This window comes from Ochotona curzoniae, unplaced genomic scaffold, assembly GCF_017591425.1.
Source record: "Ochotona curzoniae isolate NIBS_2020 unplaced genomic scaffold, NIBS_Ocur_1.0 scaffold_4506, whole genome shotgun sequence".
Taxonomy (NCBI): domain Eukaryota; kingdom Metazoa; phylum Chordata; class Mammalia; order Lagomorpha; family Ochotonidae; genus Ochotona; species Ochotona curzoniae.
Window position 1 is genome coordinate 70,892,412 of NW_024467119.1, and position 22,723 is coordinate 70,915,134.

At 40.0% G+C, this 22,723-nt stretch overlaps 1 pseudogene; it reads right to left on the reverse strand.

The window, feature by feature from the left end:
- Positions 1-18,454: 18,454 nt before the first annotated feature.
- On the reverse strand, positions 18,455-22,439 carry LOC121147522 (annotated as a pseudogene).
- Positions 22,440-22,723: the final 284 nt, after the last annotated feature.

The window sequence follows — 22,723 nt, forward strand, 5'->3', positions numbered from 1 at the left end:
TATTTTTATTGGAAAGGTGGATATACAGAGAGGAGAGACAGAGAGGAAGATCTTCTGTCCGATGATTCACTCCCCAAGTGAGCACAATGGCTGATGCTATGCCAATCCGAAGCCAGGAGCCTCTTCTGGGTCTCCCACAGGGTGCAGGGTCCCAGAGCTTTGGGCCGTCCTCAACTGCTTTCCCGGGCCACAGGCAGATGGAATGAGCTGGATGGGAAGCGGGGCTGCCAGGATTAGAACCGGCGCCCATATGGGATCCTGGGCGTGCAAGGCGAGGATCTTAACCACTGCGCCACCGCACCAGGCCCCACTTTTAATCTTAATTCCTTCCCATATAAAGCACTGTGTGTGCAGAAACTGTTTTTTTAATAACTATATATCCAGCAGATGAGACTATGAGAGCATACAGAAACATTTCATCAATATTTATTGAATATACCAATTGGCCTTGAAAGGTTATCATCATTTATTCAATTATTTTGATAATTCTTATTGATGGTTTATTCTGAGAATGTGAAATAGCGTGATGAATAGATTCTATACTAAATTTTTTAAAAAGACAAATATGCCCACTTTCATCATTGTTATTTATCATAGTACTGCTCCACTAAGATGCAGCCAGCATTGTGGCATGGCACGTTAAGCCATCACCTACAACACACCTGTATCCCAAATGAGTATCAAAGTTCAATCCCAGATGTTGTGAGTATTTCGGGATTGAACGAGTGCCCAGAATCTTTCCTTCTCCTCCCTGTGCACCCTTCTCCCTTCCTCTTCTCTCCTCTTTCCTCTCCTCTCTTTTTTTCAAATAATTCTTAATACTTTAATAGAAAAAAAAAGCATCAATTGGAGAGGAAGAAATAAATATTCCCTCATTTGAATAATTCATGATTAACCATGTGATAAGACTATTTAAAAGTAAAAATTAAAATGTGAGTTTTGAAATCCTCCAGCATACATCTTGAAAAAGAACACCATCTCTCACCATCGGACGGAAGATCTTCCTTTCTGTCTCTCCTCTCTGTATATCCGCCTTTCCAATAAAAAAATAATAAAAATAAATCTTTAAAAAATTTTTTTAAAAAAGATGGTGGCTATAGTGCATAACTGCCTGGCACATTCAATTATCCATACTGAAGGGATAAATATACATTCTCCACCGTGCTTCAGTCTGGACTAGTGGATTGGCAGGGGCTGTGAACACATCTAGGCCTGTGATTTGCAGACACGCATCTATTGTTCCATAGGCTCCAGGGCATGAGCTGCCATGCACAGTTCTAATGTAGCCAGTTCTGGGAATGTCTCTGCCCTCTCTATGGGCAAGAAAGTCTTGGGGCACTAGGAAGGCTTGGTTGATCTCCAGTATCCTGTCAGACTGTGAGAATTTTGCATACAAAGACTGTGGAAATTCTGTGACCATATAATAGTGTGTGTTATGTAGCTGGCTCAAATGATATTGAACATGTCTGATATCTGAGGCTAAGAGATTCTGTTTGTCCAAGTTGGATCTTTGCAGAGCTCTGTGCCTCACACAGAGAATTGTGCGGATCTTTTTGTTTGTTGCATGTGATGGCACAAGTGACAGTTGTAACCAATGTGGGATATCGCCAGGCATTGATTAGGTTGAAAGAAAGGAAGTGAAGCTGTGATTATGCTAACAGCCATGATGATTGCCTTCCCCATGCTGACAAAAGAAAAGCTCCATCATGCCAAATCTGTCACCCTGGACTCTTAGTACTGAGTAGAGAACACTTGGCCCACTCAGCACACTCTTCTGGAGGTCCACTGAAGGAACAGTTACTCTACCAAGTCACAGAGGCATGTTCAAGGATGCAGAGAGCACAAGAGAAGTTAGCAAGTGCTTCCAGAAAAGCCTAAAAGCAAATGTGCCAAAAAGAACACAATGTTCCTTTTCAATGTTTAGTGTTAGAATGTGAAGGCAAAGAGATTGATGAAATGCCTAAACATGAATGAAAAAAGTGTTCACAGGATTACTCAAGCACACATAAACTACTGTGATCAAGAAAACCATGCATGCTATGGAGCATACATTTTGCAAAAATATTGAGGTATTAAAGAAGAATCAAGCTGAAATATCAAAAATGAAGAATCTAATATGCCAAATAGAAAATACAGAGGATAATCTCAATAACACACCTCAAAGAAGGAAGAAAAAATATATGAAAAATAGCATAAGTCCCTGGAATTATTCCAATCTAACAAAAAAAAACAAAAGAAAGACTTATAAAAACAATATTCACGATTTGTGAAACACTACCACGTGAACAATCATAAACATCTTAAGAGATTCTGAAGGCATGAAAAGAGATAATGAACTAGAAGGACTATTTAATGAAACAGTAGCAGAAATTTTCCTTAATTTGGAGAAACAAGGATTCAAGTATACTAACATCCAAGCAACATAAAACTCATAATAGGCAAGATCAGTAACAAATCACCACAACATATTATTATCAAACTTTCTACAGTAATACATAAAGAAAATTTCTAAAATTTGCATGATAGAAACACCAGATAACAATCAGAGGATTCTCAATCATACTGAAAATTGATTCCTCATCAGAAATCTTACTGGAAAAAAGAGAATGGAGAAACATAGTTCAGGTCATTAAAGGAAAACACTGCCAACCCAGAATTTATAAATAAAGGGAAAAAAAACTTGCAAAAATTGGCCACCACCCAACAGCTTTACAAATGATATTTTAAGGATGTGTTCCACACAGAAATAGAGAATGATTATCATCATAACGAATGAGTGTGGCGGTAGAAAAACCCCTAATAAAAGTATGAAAGATGGAGTCAGCATGGTAGCATATCACGCTGATCCTCTGCCTGCTAACACCAGCATTCCATTTGGGTATTAGTTCTATTCTGCGCTGCTCCACTTCCAATTCAGCTCTCTGCTAATGTCCTGGGGAAGTAGAGGAGGATGATCCAAGCCCTTGGGCCCCATAAGCCCATGTCGAAGACAAACAAGAAACTACTGGTTCCCGGCTCCAGATCAGCTCTGCTCTGTTCATTGCAGCCATTTGAAGAGTGAACCGGCAGATGAAAGGTTTTTCTCTCCTTGTCTCTCCTTCTCTCTCTGTAAAATCTTCCTTTCAAATAAAAATAAATCTAATAAATTTTTTAATTTAATGAGTCTTTAAAAATTGTTTTAAGTACTAAGGAAGTCAAAGCAAACAATAAGAATATGGGAAAATGGTAGGAGCAATTCTTTGCCTTTCAATAATAACCCTAAATGTAAATGGCCAAACTCTCCAAACAAAAGACACAGAGTGGCTGAATGGATTTAAAATGAAACACACACACACACACACACACACACACACACACACACACACGCCTGATCAGCAAAGATATATACAGACTGAAAGTAAAAAGATGGAAAAATTATTTTTCATACTAATGAAAAGAAAAACCAAGAAGTTATGGCTATTTTAATATCAGACAAAGTAGAACGTAACAGAAAAATTAAAAGAGGTGAAGGACATCATGACCTAAGCAATAAGGGATCAATTCAGCAAAAAACTCCCTCTGGTAAATGTATTTGTACCCAATGCCAGGGAACAGCACCATTGAAAAATGTAAATGGAGACACAGACTGCAACACAATAAAAATGGGGGACACTGACACCTCTGTTTAACCAGTGGACAGATTAACCAGATGGAAAATCAATGAAGAAACAACAGGGCTAATGTGTGCTATACAGCAGACGGAATGGACATCTACTGAGCATGCCCTCCCAGAGCTACAGAACACATAGTCATTTCATTGGTACATGGAACCTACTCTAGGATAGACCACATGCTAGCCAATAAAGGTAACCTCAGCAAATTTCAAATAAATGAATAAATAAAACCACACCCTGTATCTTTTATAACCACCTTGGAATGAAGCTGAACATCAACAACTCTGGAAAATATGTAAATACATGAAGATCAAATTATACACTACTGAATGAACATTTTTAAAAGATTTATTTTTTGAAGGGTGTATATCAGAGAGGTGGACATACACACAAAAACACAGAAGCAAAAGAGAAGGGGTGGGGGAAGGAGAAGAGACAGAGAATAACACACTACTGAATGAACAGTGAGTCTTAGGGGAAATAAAAAGAATCCATGAACACAAATGAAGATGACAATATAACATGTCAAAACTTATGGGACGCAGTAACAGCATTGTTAAAAGGGAAGTTTATAATAATTACTGCCTACATCAAGACATTAGAAAGGCATAAAATAAATGATCAATAACTGCATATCAAGGACCTATGAAAATAACCAACCAAGTCGAAAATTAGTAGGAGGAAAGAAATAATTAAATTAGAGAAGAAATAATCCACATTGAAGCCAAAAAGAACACATTATATCAGTGACTTGAAGATCTGTGTTGTGAAAAAAAAATAATAGAATCTCAATACACCAATGATACAACTAGTTAAAAAAAAAAAAAAACAAGACCCAAATCAATAAAATCAGAACTGAAAGGGAAATATAGCAACTGATAGTACAGATATATAAACATCAGGATTCCTATAAATAGCCATATGTAAACAAATTGGAAAATATACAAGAAACAGGTAGATTTCTAACTTGTGTCTCCCTAACTTGTGTCAGGATGACATAGAAAACCTAAATACATGAATAAGTATGATGAAGATTAAATCAGTAATACAGATCCTTCCACCAAGAGAAGCCCAGAACTTGATGGCTTAACTCTGAATTCTACGAAACTGGTACTGGCACAAAAACAGATATGAGATCAGCAGAACAGAATATATACCCTAAAATTTAACTCACACATCTATAACTAATTTTTGACAAGCTATACATGGAGAAATGAGTCTTTCAACTGCTTTTATGCTGGTTCACATTCCTACTATTTTGTCACTAGAAATGACAGGAAAAATGTTCCTAAAAGTTAGTTTGTCATTCTAAATTAAAACTCTCACATTCAAAAGGAGAAATTAAAAAGCACTAAGCATTCACAGAAGAAAATAAAGCATTTCTATAAACTAAAATAACCCTTCAACATTTGTTTGTGTTGAAGCAGGCTTGAGATGGCTACACTCTTGTGCTTTCCTGCTGTCAACCGCATACTGAAAACAAAGCAGTAGAGGCTTTAGCAGGGTTTTTTCACAGTTAAATTATATATTTATGAATGTTTAGCAATACCTTATGGAAATTTCCTATGCTGTTTTATACACATTTATGGAATATTATCATGTTCTATTTTATATTAATCTCCCTAAAACAAGCAAATATTTTATGCAAGAGGAAAATAGGATTAGTAGTTTGAATAAATTATCTAATAAAGCATAATTTGGGGAAAATGGAGTATTAATGACAAAGTATAAAGTAACATTTAGGAAAGGAAGATAAAAAATAGTATTGCTGATAATTTTGAAATTTAAATCTCTTAACTATATAATTAATTTTCACTTTCTTTCAATCATCATCTTGTCCTGTTCTTTAAACAAATATTGATTAGCAAAAAAAAATTCAATCTCCTTTTGTGGCTGTTTTTGAAATAACAAGTAAAACCTTCCACAAAGTATCTTTACAAAATATTGATATCTTGACAAAAAAGAGTGGGAATTTGAATAATATTTTTCTGACTTCAAATTAGATAGTTTTAATGGCATTTACCTAATTCAGAATCAGGAAACTATGATGACCACAGTACAGTTTCCAGAATCCAGCTGACTCTAATTAGTTAAAATGAGCAAAAAAATGCTGGCTGTCCCATTAGCCTACTGAAATAACTCTGGGATGGTGTAGCCCAGGCCACACTACATCTACTTATTATCACTTCATTATCCATTATTTCATTATTATTATTTATAGCTATTACTGTTTTGTATCCTATATGAGGAATCACTCTTTTGTGGCCTGCATCCAGCTCTAGGTTCATATTATCCAGATGTCAAGGTAATGACACATCACTGAATACTGCCAATATATCCCAGGACACAATTTTGTACATCTGTCAGAAAGTGTATCTAAGATGAGGATAACAAATAGATGCAATTTTTCATGTCAACTCTGATCAATCATGGTTGGTTGCTTAGAGCAACTTAAGAATATCCTAAAGCTACATGCATACATGAAATAGTGTACCAAGATGAATTACCAATATGTTCCATGGATTAAGAAAGGGGGAATACCAACTTAGATGGCCCATTGTTATTGATTCTAATCTAAGAATTTTAGGAAAAATATAGTTGAAATACTCAGCCCAGAAATTCAAGCAAAATACGAAGAACAGGGGAGTTATTAGATAGAAGGAATAACTTCTAATGTTATACAGAGTAGGGTCACTTTGTTTGATATTTAATTGTACAGTTCAAAATAACTAGTTCCAAACCTAAGGAAATGATAAAAGTTTGAGGTGACAGATATACAAACTACCCTGATTTCATCACAGCACATTGTATATATGTATTGAAATATCACATTTTTCCCATTAATATGTACATGTATTGTCAGTTTAAAACAAAACTAAAAACGAAATTGAACAACATGCTAGCTCAATAAGACATTCCAGTAGTCATCTCCCTACAGAGAAACAAATTTGAACTACTAACCGTACACTAAGCCGCCTTTACAGAGTCAAGGATTCCAGGTGGCAGATCACAGTGACTGACCTTAGTACAACAAGACAAGAAGCACTGAAGAAGAAAGAGCTGTCTGCATCATCTCCACCAAGTTCCAATCAACATATCTTGTCTCCTACTTGGGCAACAGGGAGAAATAAGTACACACTTCAGACTTGAAACCCACCATCAGGTCAATAACAATAAGTGACAGGGTCCCACAGTTTCTGACCTGACTCCAGGTCAGCACCAGCTGACTGCATCTGGGAAGCGATACCTCCACCATCCATGAGTCTATCTCAGCAACAGGAGTCCAGAGCAAAGCATGTCTTGTTTCTACTCCCATTTGCATGTCTTCATGGGCTGCAGCTCTCAGAATGACATTGGTGGCCACAGAATTGTCCATATCATTCCTGCCCAAATGCCAGGTAATACAGCTAAGCAACACAGACTGTTCATTTGGTGATGAAAAAGAAAGATGGAGCGTAAGCACTTGGGACTGGTTCCTCCATGATGAGCTGCAGAGTCAGGCAGAATTATGTGAGGCTTAGCGACAGATCACTGACTGTGGATAAAGCAGTTAGGATTATTCTGCTCCAGAAAGAGTCTTAAAAGGACAGATTACCTTTTTAAGATAAATTTGCAGTTCATTTTTAATAACATACCAATCGTGGACTTGGAACAAACCTAGGGTGTGGGAACATTGTGTTGCTGAGATAGTGATAACTCAGTAACAAGGCAATTACTGCAGGTTTTGACTTAGGGCACCACCTAGTGATGAAACTGCAGAAGTGTGCACAGGCTAAGAGAAAATAACCAGAAAGCTTTGGATTTGAGGAAGGCAGACACAAGGAGGGTCAGATTTTAAAGATTGTAAAAAATATGAACCCTCCAATGTGTAGAGAATATCATATACCAATAAGCATTAAGAACCTTTAGGGAATCAGGACCTCACTTAAAGAACAAAATGAAATGTCAGGAATCAATCAGACAGCCACTGATATATAAAAATTCCAAGACACATAATTCAAAATAGTTGCTGTAAGGAAACTCAGTGAGACTCAGGAAAACCCAGAGAAGTAATTCATTAAAAAATAAATAAAGCACAAATAAGAAATATTTGAGTTGAAGAGTATATGAGGCAAAATTTAACGTGATAAAAAGTACCAATTCCACAATGGATCAGAAAGAGGAAAGGATTAGCGAGTTGAAACACAGGTTGCTTTAAAATACAAGTCAAGCCTCCACCTCACTTGCTGCTTTGGCTGGTGGGGAGGGTGAGCAGAGAGCAGCCTAGCTCCCAAGCTGGGAACTTACAGCATCGGCTGCTTAAAGGTGGCTGGTGCCAACTAGCTGGCCAGAATACCAGCAGCACAGGGTAAAGCCCGCTGACTGCCCGGTGATGATCTCTGGGCACTTGTGTGTGACAAACTACTGCCTAGGGACATCCATGGATAACTCTACCAAACGTGTAGGTGAGGAATGACTCCTGAGGGATACACATCAGGGCCACTGTACTTGCAGGTAATAAGAGAACTGAGACCCGGTGGTTTAGAGGGGAGAGACTGAAAGACCTGTATGGGTCAGACTGATGCACCAGTCCACATGGGAGTCATGAGCTGCGATTCTTAGCATAGAACATTGCTGACCAACACACGCCAGCCCACATGAAAGCTAGGACTGGAGGCCTGTCTGGCAGGGCTAGATTCTAGGACCTAATTGAGTGTCAAAATAGGAAATGGGTCACTTTAGGTAGGGCCATGACATTAACCAGCATGTGAAAAAAAAAAAAAAGATCTGGGAATAGATTCTAAGGGAGATATATGGGCCCAACCCTGTGGAAATAAAAATCTTGCTGCTTAGCTTAAGAATTGAGTGGTCGTGTAGAACTATAATCTCCACTGCCATGCCCAAGAACTGTGGAAGAGAGCAGTTCTGGCTGATTGGGGAGCTAAGGGGACACCCCAGCTGGTTTGGGATTCCCACTGGTGAGCACAAGAGCTGAACTGAGGGCAGAAGGCTGGGCTGGACATGGCTATAGCCTCCCTTAGCATGAGTGTGCACTGGGTCTGGGGAGTTGTGGGGCTCGGGGGCAAAGAGGTCACTAAGTCAATAAGATGGCGACTAACAGTCCAGGTCACTGGCGGGCAAGAGGGCGGCCAAGGACAGAGCCCTGGGCGTGAACCAGGGCAGGAGTCACGTAGCTCCAAGGAAATACTGATTAACCAGGGCCATCTCACTCACATACCCCTGGCCTATGGGAGGTGGCTTCTGCAGCCATTCTCCTAGTAATTGGCTCCTAGTTTCTCCCCCCCCCCGCCGGAATTCCTGAAATTCCTGGCCTGAGGCTATCCCTTACCCTATATAAGAAATTGAATTTCCCCAATAAATCAGAACTGCTTAGACAGAACCCTTGTCCGTCTGTTTGTCTCTCGAGGGCCGGGAGGCTGGGTGGCGGGCAGGCAGCAGGCTCATCCCCTCCGGCAATGGGGTACTAAAGGAATCTGTGTGGGAGACCCCGCAGGGAGTGACAGACTGGGCTACACTTCAGCACCCACTGGTACTTGTGAGTGCCAGGGTGGGTACAGAAAGGGCTGGGCTATGTCTTGACTACCCCTGAACCACATTAAAGATGTGTCTGGGAATGAACTAGGTGTGGCTGGGGTGCAGCACCCAACAGTAAGAACCAGAATGGGTGTGGGCTGGTTGAGCAAGGCCACTGTTCCTGCCAGGACAAGAGGTGGACCAAGCCAACCTGGCCCAAGGACCCACTGGTGTACGCAGGATCTACCACTGGAAGGAGACCTACAGAGAAGCTTGGGAAACTCCTTTGTCGGAACACAGTCCATGCACGTGAGTACAAGAACAAAATCAAGGTGCAGCCCTGACCATGCCAGGTAACAGAACCCGCTGGCATACATGTGGGCCATGTTTGGAGACAGACTAGACTGGATCAGTCCATAACATTCACTGGCAGATCTGAGAACCAGGACAGGTTGCAGGAGGGGCCAAGTCAAGCTGCAACACCAGCCAGCTCACATTAGGGAAATACGATAGTGGATACTGAGGTGAGGTAAGCCACACCAGCCTGGGGTCAATAGGTGCCACACTTGTGAACCCCAAGGATGGAGGATCTGATGGGTCTCAGGTCACCTGTCCCAGGTCCTGAAGTCTGCCAGCAAGGTGGGTGCCAGGTTCATGAGCCCCAGGAGTGAGTGATTTGGTGGGGCTCGGGTCACCTGGCCTGGGTCCTGGGGCCTTCCTGAGCAGTGGGTGCTGGGTTCATAAGCCGTGGGGGTGGTGGATCCGGCTGGGCTCAGGTCACCTGGCCCTGGTCCCTTGGTCTGCCTGAGCAGTGGGTGCTGGGTTCATGAGCACCAGGGGTGGGGGATCCAGCGGGGGTTCAGGTCACCTGACCCTGATCCTTGGACCTGCCTGCAAGTGAAAAAGGCATAGCAGTGGATGCAAATCCTGATGCACATGGAGAGTATGGCAGCCCATTTGGTATTATCTTAGAGGAAGAACAGAACAAGTTGGACAACTACTCCAGCAAATGATGACAGCAAAAATCTGAGTGAATGGAGATTTGAGGTTGATTGTGTCAGCCAATGGACCCTGGGAGGGTTGCCTCACCCTTGCAGCAGCAAAACGGAGAGCATTTTGGAACTATCCAAACCTCCTGGGCAGAATCCTTAGAGCATATACACACTGGGACCCTGAGTTGATATTTGGGGGTGATTCCCCATCCATGGGTACTTGGATATTTGGGAAACTGCCTGTGGCTTCCCCCTTAACTCGCCCCTTTTTTTAGAGATAAGAATAAATGGAGAATTAGGAAATAATAATTTCACCCACTTCTCTCTAACCCTCAATCCTTCCCACCTTAGCCAACCATGTAATCATGTAATCATCATAAAGAAAATACAAGTCAAATAATAGGATGCTGGACTTTCTACCACTGACTATACCTTCAATGTCATGATATACTCTAATGGCAGAATGATGGACTTGTGACTATTGCTGCAGGACTATTCTATTCTAATAATACAGGGGAGAAGCAGTGGTGGGCAGAGGGAATGGGAAGGGTAGAAGGGAAAATCCTTGATGGAACTATATCACGAATAATAGAATTTAAAACAAAATAAAACACAAATCACAAGGGAAAATGAGAAAGAGAATTAAATAGAATGAAGAATTTTAGGAGAACTTAGGAAAATATTAAAGAGAATGGATATCTGAGTTACTTGCATTCAAGAGGGAATTACCAAAGAGGTAGGAAGCTTATTCAAACGAATGATAAGAGGAAACATACTGAACCTATAGAAAGATAAAATCATCTAGTTACAAGAAGGTCAGGGGTCACCGGTAATATTAATCTCAAAGCCTATAAAGCTATCAAAAAGAAATGAAAGGAAGAGAAAAGAGGAGAAAAGAAAAGAAAAGGAGGATTCTCAAATCTTAAAGAAAAAAGCAACAAATGGTACAGAAGGCTATCTCATTCCCTTTATTGCAGATATCTCAACAGAACTTTATGGGCTAGGAAAATGTGAGATGACACTTTCCTAACATTGAAGGAATAAAATGGACAACCAAGAATACTTTACCCGGAAAACTATGTCATGGATATACAGCAGCAATAGAAACCTTTCCAGACAAACAAAACTGAGAGAATTTTCCAGGCCTTTCTTAACAAGATGAGTCTTATAGGGAGTTCTTCAAGACAGAAACAAAGAATGAGAAGTAGAAAGAAAATATCCAAAGGCAGAAAATTTATGGACCAGAAAGCTTAGAAATAAATCTACCTGTCATATTGCCAACTGACCTTTGACAAAGTTCTAAGAACAAGCATTGGAGAAGAAACAGCCTTTCCACAAAAACTGCTAAGAAAATTGGATACCGACATACAGAAAAATTAAGCTAAAGCCTTATTTCTCACCACGTACAGCTATTCAACATGAATTAAAAATATAATTTTGAGATTGGAAATTATACAATTATTAGTAAAACTTATGGAAGAATCACTTTATGACAGTGTAAGCAATAATTTATTTGAAAGATCCAAAATATGGGAAAAAAGCAAATATAAATAAGCTGATTTCATCAAATAAAAAGCTTTTACATAGTATATGAAACAATAGGCCAAAGAGTCAACCAGACCAAATTAGAAAAAAAGGTTGATAATTAGATTGTATAAATAACTCAACAGCACAGAAACAAATAACCAAATTTTGGAACATAAAAGAGGAGAGGAGGGTCCAGCGTGGTAACCTTGCATGTGCTGAGATCCAATATGGGCAGTGATTCATACCCTCGATGCTCCATTTCCCATCTAGCTCCCTGCTTGTGGCCTGGGAAAGCAATGGAGCACAGCCCAAAGCCTTGCGAATGTGTACTCCATGTAGGAGACCCACAAGAAGCTTCTGGCTCCTGGTTTTGGTAGGCTCAGCGCCAGCTGTTGTGACTGCTTTGGAAGTGAACCAGAGAATGAACAATCTTTATTTCTGTATCTGCTTCTTTCTGTAAATCTGCCTTTCCAAGAAAAATAAATAAATCTTAAAAAAAAAAAAGGAAAAAGGAGAGGGTGTTGTGGTTTAGCAAGTTAGAACACAATTTAGGATTCTCATATACCACATCAGAAGTCAAAGCTATAGTATTGGATTCTGATTCAGTTGCCTGCTAATGCACAAGGGATGGCACTAAATGATGATTCAAATATTTGAATCATTGACATCATGTGGGAAATCTGGGTTGGGACCATAGTTCTTGGCCTTGGCCTGGTTCAGCCCAAGCTATTGCAACACATTTAGGAAACAAACCATTGCTCTCTCTTTCTCTCCACTTCATTCTCTTTCTCACACACATATCTTACACCACTATCACTCAAATAAATATATCTTTTAACTTATTTGATATCTACTGAACCTTTCTTCCTACAGCCAAAGAATACACTTTTTTCATCAGAACATGGAACCTTCTCCACAAATGACCACATGCCTCAGCAATTTTTTTTCAGTTCTTTCTTTATTTTTTTTACATTTATTATTATTATTATCATTTTATGATATAGTTCCATATTCCCTTATCCTCTCCCCAATTCCCTCTCCCCACTCCTAGTTCCCCTATATCATTACTAACATATAGTTCTTCATACTCAGTAATATGCCCATTATTGAGGGAATGGACAATGGCAGAGTCCAGAATCCTATTGTCAAGGTATAGTAAACAGTTTCATTATAAGTCCATCTTTGTCTGGAAACAGAAATGCAAACCAACCTGCATCCTCACAACTGGATGTTAGCCTCCATTTCACAGCTACTGAACATCCCCTCAAATGAAAAGTCATGGTACAAAATCAACAATAGAAAGAAAAATAGAAATTTACAATGCCATGGAGTTAAATGACATGTTACTAGATATGACAGTCTCCATTACACAACTACTTTACCTTCCCTTAAATGAAGAGCCACAAAACAAAATCAACATCAGGGACAAAAAAAAAACAATTGTTAACACCATGAAGTTAAACAACATGCTATTAAATGACTAACATGTAGCTGAAGAAATGAAAATCAAGAACCTTCTTGGAGAAAATGATGCCACTGCATGGTCTACGAGTCATTGAATGATTTACTCAGAAGAAAGTGTTTTGAAGAGATGAAACCAACAGAAAACAACAAGACCCATGTGATACAGTTTCCACTGATTTTTGTTGAAGTGTGTCTTCTACAGACAATAAACAGATGGGTTTTGTTTTTTAATCCAGTCTACTAATCTATGATGTTTGATTGAGCTTAAGCCATTTACATTCAGAGTTTAATATATATGAGTGGTACTTTGGTCCTGTAATTTTAGGAATGGGTTGTTCATTGGTTTAGTCTTCTGTTGTCATTTTAATGGGATGTTCTTCCCATTTGCCTTTGGTTTTGGTAGGTGCTATTCCTCTTCTCTGTCAAGAGAACATCTTGAAGTATCATTTGTAGGGCAGGTTTGAAAGAGGCAAATTCTTTTAACTTTTCTTTACTATGGAAGAATTTTATTTCATTTTCAAAGACAAAAGAAAGCTTTGCTGGATATGTGATCCTAGGCTGACAATTTTTTCTTTTAGAACCTGGAATATGTCACTCCGTTCTCTTCTTGCCTTTAGAGCTTCCTGTGAGAGATCTCCTGTGAGTTTAATTGGCATTCCTTTATATGCCAATTGGTTTTTTTCATGTGCACATTTAAGGATCTTTTCCTATTGTTCAATTGAAGAGAGCTTGATTGTCATGTGTCTTGGTGAAGATCACTTTTGATCAAGCCTGTTGGGAGTTCTGTGCCCCTCCTGGATCTTATTTCCCAATTCTTTCTCCAGATTAGGGAAATTTTCCTTGATTATTTCATTAAATACATTTGCAAACTCAGCTTCTCTTTCTGCACCTTCTGGGACTCCCATAACTCTTATATTTGGCCTCTTAATAGTGTCTTTCAACTTTTGAATACTTTTTTTGGCCTGATCCAGCTCTGCTTCCAGCTTTTTGTTTGCTTCCCCCTCGTGACAGGAGATATCTTCCAACTCTAGATTCTTTCTTCTGCTTGCTTCATTCTATTTTGGAGACTTTCCACTGTACTTTTCATTTGCTCTACTGTGTTCTTAATTTCTGATATACCAGCCTTGATTTGATTTACTGCTTCCTTAAATTCTTTGAACTCTTGCATGAGCTTCTCATTGTTGATCAGAATCTTTAAAATGAGTCTTACGGATTCTGTGTCCCCCATTTTGTCAATGTCTTCCTCAGTTAACTCTGAGGTTGGCATAGGGTTTTGCTCCTTTGCAGGGGAGTTTTCAGTAATATTCATTGTGCCTTTGTCTCTTCTTTTGCTCTTGATCATTGTACTTCTGGTTAGCAGAGTCTCCTCCTTGGGGCAGGTTTCTAAGCTGTGTGACCCACAGGTCTACAATGCGATTTTACTTACTGCATTTGGTACACAACTTTTTGCTTGCAGCCACTTGTGCCACAACCTCCAGTGAGTTCCAGGTCTGGCTTCTTATGTCAGATTTCCACCATGGTCTCCACAGCCCCAGCTCTTGGCTCACCACTCTCCACCTCCTGTGATACCTTACTCAGGCTACACTGTTGTCTCTGCAAACTTTCTCCCACTTCTGGTTGGAGCAGGTCCCAGGATTAGAGAGACACCAGGTGTCCTATATAATTAGGTTGTTGGTGGCACTGATTTTGTCAGAACCTGTTGGATGTTAGGTCTGGGTGCCACACAGACCTATTTTGACCCATAAGTGCCACAGTCGGTATTATTTTCCTGCGGGACCTCAGCGAGTTCTCGCAAGCTCAGCACATGCACAGTTCACTATTCACCCTGCGAGTCCCAAAGCTATTGCCACAGTGTACAAAATGGCGCCTGACGTACCACCACTACAGTTCTTGATCTGCTGGCCATCAGATCTGCTGCCCCGGTGGAACCTGTAGAATGCCACATCCATGCAGTTCACTGAGTCAGAAATTAACTCACTCCCAGCTCAGAGCACACTCAGTTCCTTCGCTTGCCATTCCTCCTTATGCAAAATGGTGCCCAATTCAGCTCTAGGGGGCTGACTGGGCTATGAAATCTACCCTGTTCTCACATTGCCCGTCTGGGATCTGTTGCTCTGTCTGTGCTCCTGGTCAAATTAAACGGACCAGAAGGACGGACAGTTTTTTGTCTGGATTCACCTCCAAAGCCCCCAGTGAAAGTCCCTTCCCGCCTGGTTGCTGGTGCAGTTTCAGCTGCCAGTGGAGTTTAGATCTCCGTGCTGTTGGAGTATCAGTCACTGCAACACCATACCATTGTGTCCACTGCTTTCCTGTGTCTGTCAGTCTCCAGGTACCCCTCTGCTGTTGTTCTATCCTTTCCTATTTCCTGAAATATGTCCTCTCTGCTCCATCCTGATTAAATGTTTTCCCGTCCGTTTAAACATGTCCTTACCCTATTCCGCCATCTTGATTCCCTAAGATAGTGAACTTTTAAGTCAAATCGTAGTTGTAATATTATTTGACTATTTAAAATGTTACTATTTTTAATAGATTTGGCACCTTACAGAAATAAATACAAGTCATTCCATTGCTTTGTGAGGGTCACAGTTGGACACTATTGAATCTAAGTGAACATATGTATATTTGACTTCTCTTATTTGACTACTCAATAGTCACTGTCTTTGTATCCTATTTTCTTCCAATTCCAATCATGGTTTCTGAATTCTCTAGATGCCACAGTCCAGATGGTATGAGTTTAAAAAGTAAGCATAGCTCTAAATTCAAAAGCCAGGAGGTTCCACATGATGGAGCTTGCCTCAAGGTGGACAGAATGTCAGGTTCAGGGATGGACATGTGAAATGGCTTTATTTAACTAAGAGTCAAATACGAGCATTTAGGGAAAGTTTTGACATTGAAGAAGATGCCTTTCTATTGAACTCACTAAACTTAACAGAAACAGAGGTTGCATAAAGAGAGAAAGGTGCTGGAGTGTTGGCATAGCATACCAATCCTTCACCTGATAGTGCCAGCATCCCATATTTGTGTGGGTTCATGTCCTGGCTGCTCCACTTCCAATCCAGCTCCCTGTTTATGACCAGGGAGAGCAGTGGAGTATGGCCAAGTCTTTTGACCCTGTGACCATTTGGGACATGTACCAGCAAAGGGAAGACTTTTTTCTATGGCTCTTCTCTCTCCCTTGCTGTGTGTGTGTGTGTGTGTGTGTGTGTGTGTGTGTGTGTGTGTGCATGTGTGTGTGTGTGTGTGCGTGCATGTGTGTGTGTGTGTGTGTGTGTGTGTGTGTGTGTGTGTGTGTGTGTAAAATACACCTTTCAAATAAAAATAAGTTTTAAGTAGCAGTTACCAGGGGAGGGTGAGTCACAAGAGAGGTTATTTAATGGGTTTAGAGTTTCTCTGTGGGGTGATGAAAAAGCTATGGAAATGGATAATAATGATGGTTAAACAACATACTGAATATAGTTAATGCCATTGAACCATAAGTTTTAAAATGGTTAAATCTATGTTATATATATATATATATATACATATATATACATATATATGCATATATATGTATATATATATTTGACAACTACAGTAATAAAATGACAGTTAAAAGCACCCATGATATAAATTGAGCCAGAGACAGCTAATATCATTACTACCATTTAATATATGTGGTTAAATTACTTTTTCCAGATCATTCGGTTGGCCAAAAGCAAAGCCTAGAGCAAAATGATCTGTGGTGAAGGAAAATCTTTGTAAAGTTACCAAGTGTAACACCATGAATATTAAAAAAAAATAAAATTAAACAATCTATCTCACATTGGAGCAAGTTCAAGTCTTGGCTGCACTGTTGGCAATCCAACTTCCTGGCAATGCACCTGGGAAGGCAGTGGATGCTGAAGTGCATGTGTCCCCACCACCCACATGGGAAAACTAGATGGAGTTGCAGGCTCCTGGCTTTGGATCAGCTCAGGCTATATCAGCACTGGAGAGGGAACCAGCGAATGGAAATCTGTCTCCATCTCCTTGCCACTCTGCTTGTCAAATAAATAAATGTTTTTTAAAAATAAATAAATATTAGAGCAATGAAAATAAAACAACTTTAGAAATTAAAACTTTGAAATAAAATCATGCAAAAGAAAAAATCCTAAGAAAAGCACACCAAGAAAATCAGAGAAAAATCTAGTCCTTATATGGCCAAGAGATTTCTTGGATCAAATTCTGACGGGGGTAATGTCCTATAAAGACTTTTCAGTACTGATTCAAAAGTCTCATTCATCGCTACTAACTTTGATTTGGGTTTCTATCCAAATCAACTAAAAGGAATTGCAGTAAGAAGGCACACTAGAGAGGCCAGGTACACTCTTCAACAAAGTGTCTAAAATTAGGAGCCAGGCCTGGCAACATAGCTCAGTAGCTGAATCATTGCCTTGCACGCTCTGGGATTCCATATGGGTGCCAATTGTGTCCCAGCTGCTCTACTTCCTATCAGGCCCCTGCTTGTGGCATGGGAAAGCAGTGGAGGATGGCCTATGGCCTTGGAAAAGGAAAAAGGGGGGTGTGTAAGGGTGATGATAATGGGTAAGGAGGGGGTGGGGGGATTGTAGGAGGGGGGGGAATTTGGGGTTTTTTAAGGGGTGGTTGTGATTTGTATATAAAGAAGGAGGAGGTTTGAGAAAGGAAATGTTTTATTGGAGGTTTTTTTGTGTTTAAAATGTTTTTGTTAATATGAGTGGTGTTGGTATGTAGATGTGTAGTGATTGTTGTTTATTTTAGTGTTGTATGAGTGAGTTTGTTGAGGGAAGGATATTAGTAAAGATAATAGGATATAATAGGATATAAGTATAAAGGGAATGTTTATTTTTTTGTGGATAAATATATATTTATGGAATTATTTTTAATTATGTGTTTTATTGTGTATGGGTAGTATTTGTCTGTATGATTAATGGTAGTATTGAGGTAGTGGAATTAGGAAAGGAGTATTTGTGTAGGTGGGAATGGTATGTTATGAGAAGGGTGAGAGTATGTGGGTGTTTATTAGGGAATTTTTGTGTGTGGGTGGGTTTTGGGTTGGTGGGGGTTTGGTGGGTGTGTAGGGGGGTTGTGATGGTGGTGGTATTTATCTAGATGTTTATGGTTGGAATGTTTTGTTGGATTATGTGGTTGGTTTGGATGGGTGGGTTGAGGTTTGGATGTGTGTTGTTTGTTTTTGTGGGATATTGGGTTGAGAATGAGGGAGTTTTGTGTTGTGTATATTATGGATATTATAAAATATGATTTTGGTAAGTGGGGAGTTGGTTTTGAGACGGTCTACCACACTCCTCAGAAAGGCCTCAGGAGGTGTTTCTGTTGAATGTGTTGCAGACGTTTTAGAGGCAGTTTGTTCTCGGTGGACACCTGGAAGTTTTGCTGCAGGCCAATCCTGCAGCTCTCAGAGGACCCACCACAGCTGGAGAACATAAGTGCCACATGCATTTCCAAAGGAAAACAGAACTCAGGTAGCACCTCCTGCAAGCAGTGCTATTTCACACAGAAAACCAGTTGCTCTCCATTCCCGCTGCTGTGCTGACTCACCCTCTCAGGGTGCTGGAGTGGCCTCAGGTCCTGGTTACCGAAGTGTTGCCATCATCTGGACACATAAGAGTGACCCCCACAACTGTGATGTCCCCAGAAAGTAATAGAAACCTTCACCATGAGCTGCACCTGACTCATTCAGACATGCTAGAAAGATTAGCCATTGCAGACCCCAAAGCCTAATAAGAATGACAAATGTGCTGTGCTTTATCCACATAGGCATGCACTGGGGAGTTCCACCTGCACAGCTCCAACAGAGGCTCACAGTTGAGCTTCCTGCCAGAGAGGTCTCTGCTCCCAATGCTCTGGGTTACTGCTGTAGCCCCACTGTATTGCAGCCCATACCTACTGACGAGAACCCTGCTGCTACTGATAAGTGGTTTGTGCCAGAGCAGTCCAGGGATGTTGGTGAGGCTCCACTCTGCTGTGTTCTGCAGAGAGCAACTACTGCCTTCCAGCCTCCTGGGGCCACAGACATGGTCACACAGTGGGGTGCTCATTCTTTCCTATATGTGCACATAATCTGCCCGAGTGTCCCCACCTTCTAGTGGCTGATATGCTGATGGCTATAAGACACCAACTACTACAAACACATTCATTCATTACACATTAAACCATAAGCAGACTATACCAGAGAGTACAACTAGAACAAAGTAGCTCACCAAAGTAACCACTAGACACATCTTCATGAAAAAGACTTATACTATAGAAGCCATCATTTTAAAGCAATGAAGACCACTGATGCACCAGGAAAACAAATATCAATGTAGACACACAGAAGTATAAAAAAGTAGCATCATGTATCCAAAGGAACTCAATAAGCAACAATAGAAAAGGATATTAGGGAAATGCTTGATGAAAAATTCAAATACATTATAGGGAAATTTAATGAGATATCATAGAGTATAGATAGTTCAATGAAATCAGGAAATAAAGCAATAAATGAAATAGCACCTCATTTTACTTAAAATGACTATTATCAAAAATATAGGATGTCAGAAAGTGTACCTTATAACTTATACTAAGGACCTACACTATTGTGATAATAAGGTGGAAAATGTCATGAGGAGAAACTGAAGAGAAGGAGGTAGGGGAGATGAATTACTATACCTAAAAAATGTATGGTGAAAAACAATAAAAATTAAAAACAAAAACTGAAAAAATACAGGATTTAACAAATTCTGATGCAAATGTGGCGAAAAAGGAATGGTTAACTCACTGATGGAAGAAATGTAAATTATAACTGCTGCCTAGAGGTTCCTCAAAACAACAAAAATAGATGATATGATATTGCTGTCCCACTTCTGGGTATGTACCCAATTAAAACAAGTCTATTAAAGAGATATCTGTCCTATCATGCCCATTGTCACAATATTCAAGCAGCTAAGTTATTGGACCAACCTATGTCTCCCTGATGAACGGATAAAGAAAATGTGACATGTATACATGATAAAATATCATTCAGCCATAGAAAAGAATGACACTTTATCATTTGACGTAGCATAGATTTAAGTGGAGGACATTAATAAAAAATAAGCCAGGCACAAAAAGACACATATGGAAAACTTCTTAAAAGTCAATTTTTAACAATTTATTTATTTGAAAAACAGTTAAAAAGAAGGAAGAAAGGAGGAGAGAAAGAGAGAAATAGATTCTTCCTATTGCTGGTTTATTCCCCAGATGCCTTTAACAGCCAGATCTGGATATATAAAGAAGAGGAGAGACAGAGAGGAAGATCTTCCATCCAATGATTCACTCCCCAAGTGAGCGCAACGGCTGAAGCTGAGCTGATCCAAAGCCAGGAGCCAAGAGCTCTTCTGGGTCTCCCATGCGGGTGCAGGGTCCCAAGGCTTTGGGCCATCTTCAACTGCTTTCCCAGGCCACAGGTATGGAGCTTGATGGAAAGCAGGGCTGCTGGGATTCAAACTGGTGCCCATATGGGATCCTGGCATTCAAGGCAAGGACTTTAGCTGCTAGGCCACCGCCTAGGTCCCATTGATCAAAAAATTTAAAGACAACTAAAAGACCCTTGATTAATATGGGGATATAATAGATTCATCTATTCTCCTCAAATTCAGGAGAAGCTGGAGAAAGGTCTTTCCTGGTACTAAGTCTATTTTTTATAGTAACAGCTGAAGTAAGAATCTGATCTGTTTCCAGCTAGGATGAGTACATGAAGACTTTACAGTTTCAAGCCTTGGCCAGCAAGAATTTAAAACTGCATCACAAGAATTATGTTCTCTATGATCTTTTTTTTGTACACATTTATTTTCATTGTACCAAAGCAATTTGTACACTTAAACATTTAAAACTGAGAATCATCTTTTCCCATGGAACAAAATTTTAACATAAACAGGAACAAAATTATAATAGAGAATGTCAATTCCAAATAAGATCCTACAGGTTCTGCTGATTCTCCCATGCAGTGACAGGGCTCAACTCATCATTAGGAAAGATTTTTTTTTTTTTGTCATTTTAGACTGTAAGGATATCCGTTAAATATCACATTTTTAAACATGCCAAAAGAAAAACAATGTTGTCAGAATGCCCACAGAACATACCCAAACATCTCAAACCCAGCCTTCACTGACCTTCTAGAACACCATTTTTTTCCCTTTTTTCTAAACAAGAGAAAGCAGACAGACACATGTTGATAAATGTTTACTGTGTGTAGTCACATAGAGACATAGTATAATCTCTGAGCCCAATATACAGAGAAAGCAAAGAAAAGCTAGAATTCTATGCATGACTACACAGAGGGCCTAGCATATGCCAGCTCATAAGTGAACCAGGGGAGCAAGCGGTTTGGTTTTTCCACACAGCATGGTGGTGTTCATTCCAAATAGTTTGTGGAAACAAGAAGAGGTGAAAATGATTTTGGCACAGAAAAGAGTAAGACCGCTCATCAGCGAGGGCATCAGAGTGGTCTGTGAACCAAGTGAAGAAGCTCTTGGGCTCCTCCTGCAGCTGCTTCCTGCTTGCTTTGTTCTGTTTAACACAGCCGCTCTGTCAGGTCCTTTCCGGATTTGGAGGATGGATGGCCACTCTGATTCAGATGGAATTGTTTGGAGAGAACTTTATTTTCAAAGTAAGGGCTTTCACCAAAATAAAAATTTATTCTGTCACCTGATTTAATATCTTCAAACTCTGTCACTTTCACTCTGGTGAGATAATGCTATGTCCCTCATCTCCCTCCCCCAGCAGTGCAGGCACTTTGGGATGGTTGACAAATGTTTTACCCCAAAATTTGGGATTTTGGCAATCAATTCTGACCTCTTTTGAAAAAAAATGTATGGAGGAGTATTTTATTTCTCTTCTGCTTTCAAAATCTCCTCACTGACATGTACAGTCAGTCTATTTCATTCTCTACTTCATCTATATGTTTAATTGTTTTTTGCTCTTTTTAATTCTCCCTTGGTCCATATGTCTGCCGGCTTGGGGCCTGGAGCTGGTCTGGGCTTCTTTGAGGCAAGAGTAAAGCTGGGCGTTTTGGGGTCATGGCTTGAAGAAATGTTACAACACCACCAGTCAGGAAGCAAGCAGTGAGAGCTGTGTGCTCTCTATAATCTTAAGGAAAGATACCTCTCGGGATACATCCAACAGGGTAGCTGGGACAGCAGAGGCCTGTAGGATCCTGTTGAGAAGAGGCAGAGGGCCTCTCACCCAGAGCGCACTCTTGTCCCCAGTGAGTTCTTGGATGTGCTTTCCTGCTTACTTGAAATATGGCAAACATCTGTGCTTAGTTAGCCAATTATCCTAGACAAAGACAGTGTTCCTCATCAGCATCTCACACCAATGGTGTTTGACATGTTAAAATGTTAATTCAGAGAATGTGGGTTTGATTTCCTGGCTGGTTCTAACTCCAGCTTTCTGCCAATACAGATATCTGAAGTAAAAGAATTATTGCAACCTGTATGGGTGACCTTGATTGTTCCTAGCTCCCAGCCACAGCACTGGCCACTGCAGGCATTTAGACAATTACAGAGCAACCCAGAAGACAAAAGATGAAAACTAACT